Genomic DNA, 13,062 nt, shown 5'->3' on the forward strand with positions numbered 1-13,062 from the left:
ATTTCCTTTTATTCTTGTATTTCAGTTTTACGCTAGGTGTGTTCATTGTATGTAGGCTACAGGTTTTTTGTATATGCATACGAGGTATTCAAAGAAGAAGTCACCATTGTGTTTGATCCGGAAATGAGAGAAAACAGCTAGGAGAAACCGAATACTTCACCGTGCAACTATGAGTGACCCGGTAATTCACAAAGAAACATTCCACCAAAGACCCAACCCGCCGGAATTCAACATGAACCCAACTTTGAACCAAACTACCAACATCAAGACCAATATCAACAACCACCCCGATCCGAGAGGAGTGGTTTTACAACTCCTCACCGATTTGGAACACCAACCTATGTTGGAGATAGATCACGGTATACGGAGGATGTGTATGATCGAGTTGCTAATTGGGATGATAGGAGGTTTGATGATCATTCGGATGGGTATGAATGGAATGATGGGGAGGATTATGTTCAACCACCAAACCGCCAATACCCGCAATTTAACCAACCTCCAATTAACCAAAGATTTCCTCAAGGACCACCAAACCACAACCGTCATGGAAACTACCCAATTTACCCACCACGTAATCGAGCTGCTCCAAACATGAACTATCAACCTCCACCAAGGAGTTGATAGTCATTTTCGACCCACCATCACCGTTAATGCTTCACCTATAGTACCACCGGTGTTGAGGGGTAGAGCGTTTGAGGTAAGACCTCAATGTTTGAGTATATTACCGAGTTTCTATGGAAAAGCAACGGAGGAGCCTTATTTGCATTTGTCAGAGTTTGAGGCTATTTGTGGTACCATTGGAGGTCAAGGATTCTCACCGGATGAGATTAAACTAGTTTTGTTTCAGTTCACTTTGAAGGATAAAGCGAAGCAATGGTTCTTAGCTTTGCCGTCGGGTAGTATCTTTACATGGGCTGAAATGCAACAACAATTCTTGGATGAGTATTATACAATGCAAAAGACTAGTGACGCAAGAACCTCCATTAGAACCTTTCAACAACAATCGGGTGTGAACATTTCATGAGTCATTTAAGAGGTTTAATGAGTTGTTGAGAACTTGTCCACACCATGGGATTGCTAAATGGGAGTTGATCACGGCTTTCTATGATGGTTTGTTACCGGAAGAGAAAAGAGATGTGAATTCTATTAGCAATGGTACTTTCTTGACAAATCCCGAAGATGTTGATTGGGAATTCTTGGAGAAGATGAGTGTGAATTCAAAGAGACAAGCTCAATCAAATAGGAGGGCAAGGCATCCAATTGCTCATTATCATCAACAAGTGATCAAGCAACAAAAGATCGAATTGAGGCATTGGAGCGAAAGTTTGCTAAGTTGGGGAAAGCTGAAAATAGGGGTGTTGCTCAAGTTTCTCAAGAATACCCGATTTGTGAGAGTTGTGATGAGCTTGGGCATACGGCTTTGCAATGTCCATTACTCCCGGAAGAAGTTGAAGAGGTGAATCAAGTGTTTGGAGAAAAGAGGCCATTTGACATGAACTCCAACATTTATCATCCGGGAATGAGAAACCATCCCAATCTTAGATATGGGAATTCATCAAACCAACTCAACCCGAACTTTCAAGGAAACAACCAAACCAGTGGAGCACCATCTCAACCGTTCCAAAACCGAAATTACAACCAAGGAAATTATCAAGGTGGCCAAAATCAAGGGTTCAATAGAGGCTATCCAAGGAACTATCAACAAGGTAATAACCAAGGTGGGAATTCGGGAGGTAATGAGGTATCACCGGGGAGATTATGGAGTACTTGAAGGAAATGGATCGAAAAAATGAGATTCGGGACAAAACGGTTGAAAGTTTGCAAAAGCAAGTTGGTCAATTGGCGGAAGATGTGGCTGCGTTGAGAAAGGATCGGGGAAGCTACCAAGTGACACAAAGATCAATCCACAACACCAAAGTAGCGGCTCAAAGAATATCAAGAATGTGGAGATAAATAATGTAAGTACTCTTCGTAGTGGTAGGATTTATGATAATAAAGTTGAACCTTCATCATCACTGGTAGATGGTGTGGTGGAGGAAGTTGATGATGACCAAGATAGTGAGCATGAACCGGAATTTGTTTTGCCTAAACAAGTAAAAAAGTGTCTTTAAAGAGGTAAAAAACAATAGGTCTAGTGAAAATTTTCTGAAAAACAAGGTAAGGATATGGAGGGTAATACCATTCCTTTCCCTTGGCTTTGATTGATCCAAAACTTAGGCCTACACTTAAGAAAAGAGGTCCCCATGAGGAAGAAATGTGGGAAAATTTTAAACAAGTGAAAATCAATATACCTCTTATTGACATAATCAAACAAGTTCCGGCTTATGCTAAATACCTCAAGGACTTGTGTACCCAAAAACGGCAGCATAAGCTTCCAAAGAAAATTGTTTTAAATGAGGAAGTTAGTGCCGTTGTGATGGGCATACTCCCACCCAAACTCCAAGATCCAGGAGCACCTTTGATTACAATTCAAGTTGGTGATTTTAAGATGAAAAGGTCACTTTGGATATTGGGGCGGGTGTGAGTATCCTACGGGTATTTTGTATGACCAATATGACTTTGGACCATTGGAAAAAGTCGACACCACCTTGGTGATGGCTGATTTGTCACTCAAACTCCCTAGGGGAATTGTCCAAGATGTCATAGTTAAAGTGGAGGATTTTTACTACCCCGTAGACTTTTGGTACTTGATTTTGCACCAAGCGGTAATGTTAGGCAACCCACCGTTATTTGGGTAGACCCTTTTGGCCACCGCTAATGCATTAATTGATTGTAGAAGGGGTACGGTTGAAATGACCTTTGGCAACCGTAAGATTAGATTGAATGTTTTTGCTAGTGTTCCTAACCCGTAGTTAGTGACGAATGCTTTATGGCGGACGTCATTGATGAGTGTATTTCTCATGAAAATGAGGAGGACACACGGGAGTTTGTGCTTTAGTTGACAGGTTAATTGTGGAGCATAGTGAAACATTGAAGAAGGAAGAGAAAGATTGGGAGATCATGGCAATTCAAGAAGGTAGACCACCATGGACTCACTTGGTGGAAAGTCTACCGGATCATATTGATACTCATCTCAAGCCTTCCATTGAAAGTCCACCACAAGTTGAGTTGAAAGAGCTCCCTCTCATTTGAAGTATGCATTTTTGGGAGAAGAACAAACTTTACCGGTGATTATTGCATCAAATTTGGAAGAAGTGCAAGAAAAGGCATTGCTAAAAGTGCTCAAGGAAAACAAGGCGGCCATTGGGTGGACAATTGCCGACTTAAAAGGTATTAGTCCATCAATTGTGATGCATAAGATAATCACCGATTCTGAAGCAAACCTTCACGTGATGCTCAAAGAAGGTTGAATCCTCATATGCGTGAAGTTGTGAAGAAGGAGGTGCTAAAATGGTTGGATGCTGGAATTGTTTACCCAATTTCGGATAGTACATGGGTGAGTCCAACACAAACGGTACCTAAGAAAGCCGGAATTCAAGTGGTGAAAGGAGATAGTGGTGAGCAAATTGCTACCCGACCCATCACCGGGTGGAGGGTGTGCATTGATTACAGGAAATTGAATACCGCTACTTCAAAAGATCATTTCCCATTACCATTCATTGATCAAATCATTGAAAAACTTGCAGGTCAGAAGTTTTATTGTTTCTAGATGGTTATTCAGGTTATAATCAAATTGCTATCCATCCCGATGACCAACACAAGACCACATTCACATGCCCCTATGGGACTTTTGCCTTTAGGCGAATGCCATTCGGTTTGTGTAATGCTCCAGCCACCTTTCAAAGGTGTATGATGAGTATCTTTTCAGATATGGTCGGTGAATCACTAGAAATCTTTATGGATGATTTTTCAATTTTGGTCAAACCTTTGATAATTGTCTTGAGCTTACCAAAGTTTTGAAAAGATGTGTTGAGACAAATTTGGTTTTAAGTTGGGAAAAGAGCCACTTCATGGTTCAAGAGGGGACGGTTTTGGGTCATGTAATTTCAAATAAAGGCATGGAAGTTGACCGGGCCAAAATCAAAGTGATTTCTACTTTACCCCCCCAACCAATGTTAAGGGTGTCCGTTCTTTTCTTGGACACGCCGGGTTTTATAGAAGGTTCATCAAAGGATTTAGTGTCATAACAAAACCTTTGTGTAATTTGTTACTAAAAGATGTACCTTTTGTTTTGATGAAGAGTGTTAAAAGCTTTCGAAACCTTGAAAGAGAAATTGGTTGAAGCCCCCATTTTGCAATCACCAAATTGGTCCATGCCATTTGAAATTATGTGTGATGCAAGTGATTTGCAATCGGGGCTGTTTTGGGGCAACGGGTAGACAAGAAACCGTTGTGATTTATTATGCAAGCAAAACTTTATCGGATGCCCAATTGAATTATACAACCACCGAAAAAGAATTGCTTGCTGTTGTTTATGCACTTGACAAGTTTCGTTCTTACATTTGTGGTAGCAAAGTGATAGTGTACACAGATCATAGCGCGGTGAAGCATTTGATGGAGAAAAAGGATGCAAACCAAGGCTAATTCGGTGGGTGTTGCTACTACAAGAGTTTGATTTGGAGATTCGAGACAAGAAAGGAAGTGAGAACGTGGTAGCGGACCACTTGTCAAGGATTCAATCAATGGATGATGGATCAACCAAGGAGATCAATGAAACGTTTCGGATGAACATTTACTAACCATTTCTATTGTTCCTTGGTATGCAAATTTTGTGAATTTCTTGTCTGCAGGTAAGATACCGAACATTGGCCTAAGAGAAAGAAACAACAATTCTTGGCACAAGCAAAGCAATACATTTGGGATGAGCCGGATTTGTTTAAAGTGGGCCCGGATCAATTGGTGAGAAGATGTGTTCCGGAAGAAGAAATTCAAGAGGTTTTGACTCATGCACACTCATTTGCATGTGGAGGTCACTTCAGCGGCCAAAGACAGGTCATAAGGTTCTTATGTGTGGTTTGTTTTGGCCTAGTATCTTTAAAGATGCCGCTGAATTTGTTAAAAAGTGTGTTAGGTGTCAACAACTAGGTAGTATTACCAAAAGAAACGAAATGCCCATGCAACCTATTTTAGTTGTTAATATTTTTGATGTTTGGGGCATTGATTTCATGGGTCCATTCCCTAATTCTTTGGTAATTACTACATTTAGTAGCCGTAGATTATGTTTCAAAATGGGTGGAAGCCATTGCCACTAAAACCAATGACCATACCGTTGTTTGCAAGTTTGTTCAAAGTAACATTTTCTCAAGATTTGGAATTCCTCGTGTGATCATAAGTGATGGGGGATCTCATTTTAAAAATTTTCAGTTTGGCAAACTTCTCAAACGGTATGGCGTGAACCACCGAATTGCTACTCCTTACCACCCACAAACGAGTGGTCAAGTTGAGGTTTCCAATAGGCAAATTAAAGAAATTTTGCAAAAGACGGTTAGGCCCGATAGAAAGGATTGGTCAACAAAATTGAATGATGCTTTATGGGCTTATCGAACCGCTTTTAAAACACCTATTGGCACTACACCATATCGGTTGGTTTATGGGAAGGGTTGTCATCTTCCACTTGAGCTTGCACATAGGGCTTTTTGGGCCGTTAAGGCCGTTAACATGGATTTTGAGAGTGCAGGTAAGGAAAGAAAGTTGCAATTGTGCGAATTGGAAGAACTGAGAAATGAAGCATATGAATGCGCATCAACATACAAAGACAAGATGAAAGCGGTTCATGATGCCAAATTAAAGAAAAAAGTGTTCGAAGTTGGCCAAAAGGTGTGGCTTTACATTCAAGGCTCAAATTCTTTCCGGGAAAACTCAAGAGCAAGTGGATGGGTCCATATGTTATTACAAGAGTCGGAAAGTTTGGTGAAATTGAAATTGAGGATCCAAAGGATGGAGTGAAGCAAATAGTCAATGGGCACCGTTTGAAGCCTTATTGGATGCAAGTGACATTAATGGCTCTACAAAGGAAATGGTGAACTTCATCTCAAGTCCACCATCTTATGATCTTGCATGAATCAAATTGAGGTAATGTCGGGCTGAGGACAATAAACTTAGCGCTAAACGGGAGGCAACCCGTTGTTTGTTGTTTTCTAGCCTCATTTTCGGTAAGTTAGCTTGTTTGCATTTTTATTTATTTGTTTGAGTGTTTTGTAGCATAATCACACATGAAAACTTAATTCCCAGCACTTATGTTTGAGAATTAAGTTGGGGAAGGTCAGTTTGGGTGAAAAAGGAAAACGTTTTGCAAGTTACGTAGTTGAGTAACTCATCTCTAATTTCGGGCGTGCATTGAGGACAATGTGCCTTTAAGTTAGGGAAGGGATTCTATTTTATAACCAATTGCAATCAATGTGGCTGTAGTTAAAAAAAAAAAAAAAAAAAAAAAAAAAAAGATATTCATAAGGGCGTAAGCTACGGCCTAACTGGCGTAACTTACGGTACAAAGGATTTGCAAAATTTCAATTTAGCGTAGCTACGCCAGACTTGGCGTAGGTTACGGTGCCCTGGAAGTGGCTATTTTAGTTTACGCCAAAAATCCTCTGTTTACGCCTCCGAAGACGCCAAAATGACTATTTCCAGATAGGCGTAAGTTACGCCCCTTTCTGGCGTAAGTTACGGTAAGTGTTTTGATCAGGCGTAGGTTACGCCTACATAGGGCGTAGGGTACGGTAAGTATAACTGAGACTTATGTCTGAATACTACTGGCGTAAGTTACGGCCCTTCCCAGCGTAGGTTACGGCAACAGAAAAGACAACCGGCGTAGGTTACGCCCTGCCTGGCGTAAATTACGGTAACAGAAGGTCGAATTTTTTTTTTTAAATCCAGAAAATTTTAAAACTTTTAATTACAATCACAACCAGAATTCTTTTTCTTTTCACACACATATATCTGAACATATCTTTATCTCTCAATTCTTTCTTCCCCAATTATTTTCCACAAAACCCTAACCTTCAATCTCTAATTACTTCTTCAATTCTTCATCAATTCTAACAATTCTTTAGGCTAAATTGCATAACTTTTCGAGGGCTACAAAACCCTATCTTTATTTGTTTAATTTCAGCCTAATTTTCAAGATTCATGTGAGTTTAATTTCGAATTTTTTTGAAATTTCTTCTTAATTTTGTTTAATTCACTAACCTTTGCTAAAGTTGTTACTTTGTGTTAGTTGTTGACATGGATGCTCTAAAAAGGCAGGAAAGATGGTCAAGAATTTAAGCAAGAAAGGTGACACTTCTTCTAGTCAACAAAAGAAGAAGAGAAGGCAAGTGGTTATTCAAGAATCATCATCATCATCATCAGAAGAAGAAAACTCACAGCAGAGAAGTGATGAAATGGAAGTTGAAGTGGATAAACCGGAATGGCGTCAAGGTATCCCCTTATTTACATTACCTCTTGAATGGCAACCAATTTGTTTAAAGAAAAAATGGGGGAGGCTAGACATCTTGAGGATCAATTGTTGGGGGAAAGGCCACTTGATTTGTCAGAATTTCGGGGATTTGGGATGATTGAGGCCTTTGAGCAAATGGGGTGGAAACAAGCCTTGGTTTGGACTAATAATGATAATTCTGAGGTGTACTTAAATGGTATTATGGATTGGTTAAGTACCTTAGAATTAATTCATGGTAGTAACCCTCCTGTGTCTTCTAAGTTAGTAGGCACGGTAAATGGAAAGAAGGTGATAATGTCTTTTGCTACTTTAGATAAAATAGCAAAATTTGACACGGGTGCTACGTCGGGAAGGGCTTGTGATTATGTAGATGAGAAATATTTGGCAGGGGCGGAAACACCACCTAATTGGATTGATATGCTTTCTGAGATTTTTGATGTTAGAAGAGACAGTTTGAGCACAACATTTAGGTTGGAGCGTTCTTTGTTGAAACCACTGCCCCGGTTGATAATGTCAATGTTACTTTGGAATGTTTGCCCCAGAACCAGTGATAAAAGTATGGTTAGGCATCAGGATGTTATTGTTTTATATGCCTTGGTAACGGGGAACCTAGCCTTATCACTTAGACAGATTATGATGTTTAATATTTGGGAGGCAAGGAACAAGAGGAACAAGCTTGTCATCCCTCACCCAAAACTTATTTCTCGCCTACTTCAAATCAATAAGGTAGTCCCAAAGGATACTAATTTACAGTTTTTGGATGGTACTCCTTATACAAGGAAGAGATTGTTGAAAGGGAATGAATGGGAGTTTCAAGATCATCCACAGTTTAGACTCCTTAAGGATTTGAAGGTGGGTGGGTACTTGGTAGCCCCTAAGCAGGGGGTTACTCGGGAAGAGGCAATAGCACTGGTGGAATCAATGGGTGCTAGTCAAAGGGGTGAATCAAGTAGGCCTCAAGAAGGTGTTCAAGGAAGAAGAGATGGTTTGCTGGGAGCTGGGGTAGGAGGTACAGGGCCGAGTTTTGGTTATGATAGGCCTCAGGAGTATGATCAGTGGACCTCCTATGAGAGGAGTATGTGGGATATTACTGCTCAGAGTGGTGTACAGAGGCGGAGTTATGAATTAGCTATGGCGTATGCTCATGAACAACATAGAAGACAACAGTTCGATTATTATGAGCAGGTCCGCCATCATCAGGACCACATTGCAGGTCTTGATTATGTAGAAACTCCCCCACCATACGATTATACACAGCCGTTTAATCCTGCAGCTCATCCAGCATATCCTCAAAGTTATGATTCTGAATGGTTTCCCCGACATTCTTGTGTCGGTCGGGTCGAGGATACTTCGGATGCATCACCAGCAGCTTCGGATCCATTTGAAGCCCAATCTCTCTATCGGGGTTTGATGGAATCGATTTTTGGATCACGAGGTCCACGACAGTGATCGGTACCTTCTTTTCATTTTTACTTTTGTTATTTCTTGTGTGATTATGTGATTATTTATTTATTTGTTTTTTGTGTTTTTGCATTTTCAATTCATAGGTAGATTTCAAATTTCTTGTTAATTTATTGTTAATTTACTTTCTTGTATTATGGAATTGAATCAAAGAGACAAAATGTTCGAGTTATATTAGTTATACATATTTGTAAAATGAGATTTTCTTGTAATTAGATGAGTATATGTAAGTGGAGCTAGGTAGTATAGGCTAGATTGCATGACATGATTGATTTATAAGCCGCTTGATAGAGTTGCTAGCAAGTAAAAACATAGAAATGTACAATTGAAGGTAATATGCCAATTGTGAGTTATAATGCATGCATCATACTTATTTATCCGTTATATCCTTCAATTTCATGAGAGAAAAACGCCTTGTCGACGATTGATTTAGATTGTTAGCGTAGCATTATTTTTCGTGATCATCATATTGTGTGAATCATTATTGTACATTAGGTTAGAACTAGTATAATTACCGTGTCGAGACCTCTAGCTTGAATTATGTGCTTAAAATCATAAAACAATCATACAAATCACTCCATAGTTCACTTCACCTCGTCATAAAATCTGTTAATAGTTCAAAGTTGTGTTGTTTATGATAATGAATCGAAAGAAAGAACAAATTGAAGTCAAATTGAAATATCCGGTTGAAAAATCAAAGTATATGGTTAAAAGTCAAATTCAAGTCAATTATCCATGTAAGTTGATCCAAAAGAACCAAAAGTGAATTGTTCCAAAATCATTCTAGTAAATCGCCAATTGAGAATCATTACTGTGTTTCATTCCATCAATCTTGTATGAATACCGAAGTAATAGTTTGAGTTATGAGGTCTTGATTCGATCTGTGTACTAGCCTATGACTTTTAGTGTGCAATAATGAGTTGAGAGCTTCATATTCATATATATATTGGCACATCTTTTGCTAATTCACTCAAATATGAACCGAGGGGAGTGCACATTGTGAGAGTGTGATGCATGTATTGTGACGAATTTGAGGTTTATTAGGTTTAATTGTACATTTATATATTTTATTTACTAGTTGTAAATCTTTTGATAGTTGTAAGTCTCATGAGTTGGTTGTGTTATGTAGTTTGGTTTGCATTGCTTAGTTTTGCCCAAGTGTACTTTGAAGGTTGCTTGAAAATTGAGTTTTACAAGTATGTATAGTTGATATAATTCTTATATGGTGTTTCTTTGATGATAGGAAGTATTATAGGATTGTAAATTAGCTTTGACACATGATGAATGTCTTTTCGGGACGAAAAGAGTTAAGTTGGGGAATGTGATAAACGCCTAGAATGCATAATTTTAAGATGTAAAATCAAGTTGTTTTGTGAAGCTTAATAGACGATTAGGGGTACTCTTATGTTTGTTAAGTGTTTCAGGCACTAGGTGATGAAATGGAGCTAATTGAATCAAGAAACGAGTCAAGGAACCAAGAAGCAAAAATCTGGAATTCTGAAATTACAAAGGGCGTAACTTACGCCAGACTTGGCAGTAGGTTACGCCAGTTGAAAATCCAAGGGGCGTAACTTACGCCCAGGGGGTAGTAGGTTACGCCAGTTGCAGATCAGAAACCCGATTTTTATGGTTTTAATTAACTTTCAGTTATATACAATTCAATTGACGACTTGGGAAGTTACCATTCATAATATTCACTCACAATATCAGTTCCTAACATAGAGAAGACCCCAAAATCATCATCAAATCACCAATTCATGAAGATGACAATTCAAATTGAAGATTCAATGATGAAGATGATAGGCTAGGTTTTCTTTTGATCATTCTCATGTGAACAATTATGTAAGCCATTTATGTTCAATCTTTCTCATATTCATATTGGATTAGATGTTTAATTCTTATTAGTCTTTTACATCTAATGTTCTTTGGATTGTTTGAATGATTACTTGTTTATGACTTTGAATGAAATTCATCTATCTTTTGATTTCAAATTATTGTTTATCATGGATTATTGAAAGAATCTCTCATGAACTTGTAGTTTTACTTCAATGAATTAGAAGTCTAGTTGTGTCAATTCCCCGGTTTCCATTATCGTGAATCATCATAACCAACTAATCTAGTTCTTGAATTCATTCAATCCAAACGTTATAACAAATCATGTCTATGTGATTTCCAATGAGTATAAGTTAGATTACATATTTGAAAACATAATTGGGAGCATGAGAATGGTCTATTTTGTTTAATTGAATTATTGTGTTAAGTCAATAATCATTTTTAGTTTTAACTAAATCAGTCAATCAATCGATTTTAAGTTTATGTCTAGATTAATTAATTTTGTAAACTTGTTTAACACTTTCCCGTGATTCCCTGTGGAACGATATTCGACTTACCCTAACTAATTAGTGGTATTTAGTTTATATTTTTGATCGGTCCAACGACATCGATCAGGGACTAGAGTGGTAAATTAGATTTTATCCATGTTTCAACTTCATCCAATAATAAAAATATAAAAATCATTTAACTCATTTCAACTTTTCAAAACTCTTAATTAATCGTTTTATCTGTTTTTATTGACATTTATTACATTTTTAACCCTCTTAAATCATATTTAATCACAAATATTCTCTCGTTTGTACACACACTCTCTCTCTCTCTTATTCCCCTCTCTTGTTTCCAACCAGTGTTTTAAATACTGGTATGTAGCGGCCGGTATTACCTTGAATACCGGATACCAGGTGGTATTCCGGTACAACTATCCCGGTATTTTGTCCGATATTTTTACTATTCAATACCGACCGGTATTACCAGAAATGGTAATACCGACATTTTGAATTTTCTTTTTTGAACTAAAATTTTTTTTTTGATACTTTGATGTTATGTTTTGTTATTTGTAAACTTTAAAACTTATATTTTGTTATTTGATATTATTTTTGAGTGAATTGTACTTGTATTTTGACTATTTTCGTTAAATTTTAACAAGGTTTATAGGATTTCTATATAAATAAAAATACAAAAATTAAATTACCGTACCGGTACGTACTGGTCTGTATACCAGGAATACCGGTACCGGGTACCCGACCGGTACGATCAAAATGCCGGTATTTAAATAATTGGTCCCAACACTCCTCTTAAGCAATGGTCAAATCTCGTCCTCCCCTTTTTTTGACATTATGATGTGCGCCTTCCCAACCTTACCACCATACCGTTGTTGGAGCATAAATTCAACACCGGCAGTGGTGTTACTGCCGGTTTCAAACATAAGGTCACCCGACCCACCATGGTGCCATCCACGCCTACCCCTTAAGTTGTAAAACTTGTACACTTTTAATTTTTCTTTTTCTTAAATGGAGATAGCCAAAGTTTATTAATCTCCAAAAAAACATAACTTGTATACTTACTAAGTAAATAAAAAAACGTTGGTGTTAGTAGAATTAAAATTAATACCTCTAATATCTAACTCTTTAAAATTTATTAAAGATAAGGTAAAATAAGTGAGTAAAAAGAAGTAAAAAAAGTAAGTAACCGCTTAGTGCCGCCTTCTGCGGGTTTTGAGTCCCAATACCTCGACGGTGTAAGGGGAGGTTAAAATGTAGGCAGACTTTACCTCTACCTAAGTAGAGATGCTGCTTCCAATTTCTACCTAAATAAATAATATAGATGGTATAGGTGAAATAGAGTGGTAAAAAAAGATATGTGAATTGGTTCATTTAGGTTAAAAAGATGATAATGGGGTCTATTATTTTAAATTATATTATTTGTTATAATTTGATTGGATATATTATAAAGGATTGTGAAAATATAAAGAGGTTTTATATTTAAAGGTGAAAAGAATAATGAAAAACGAAATCTACAGTAATGAGAAGACGATGATGACACGATAAAAAAGAAGTACAAGTAAAAAGGATCGACGAGTTTAGTATGATTTTAATACGACTCATTATAATTTTGTTTAATGTAAATATAAGCTCATTGTTCGACAAAATTAGAAAATGAAATTTTTTATTTTAAAAATCAGTCTAATAATTTTTTTTAATTAATTGATCAAAACCAAAAAGTTAATAGATTATATTTGTTGTATGATCAACTTGTTAAAAGAATTATCAGTGAACGGTATGTAACCCAACTGGCTAGAGGCACACCTGATTTTGCACAAGGTCTTAAGTTTAAGCCCAGTTAGGGTTTTTCTTATCGAATATTTGTAATGATTCATGATTAATATCTCATGA

This window comes from Erigeron canadensis, chromosome 1 (assembly GCF_010389155.1).
Source record: "Erigeron canadensis isolate Cc75 chromosome 1, C_canadensis_v1, whole genome shotgun sequence".
In the NCBI taxonomy this organism is placed as follows: Eukaryota; Viridiplantae; Streptophyta; class Magnoliopsida; order Asterales; family Asteraceae; genus Erigeron; species Erigeron canadensis.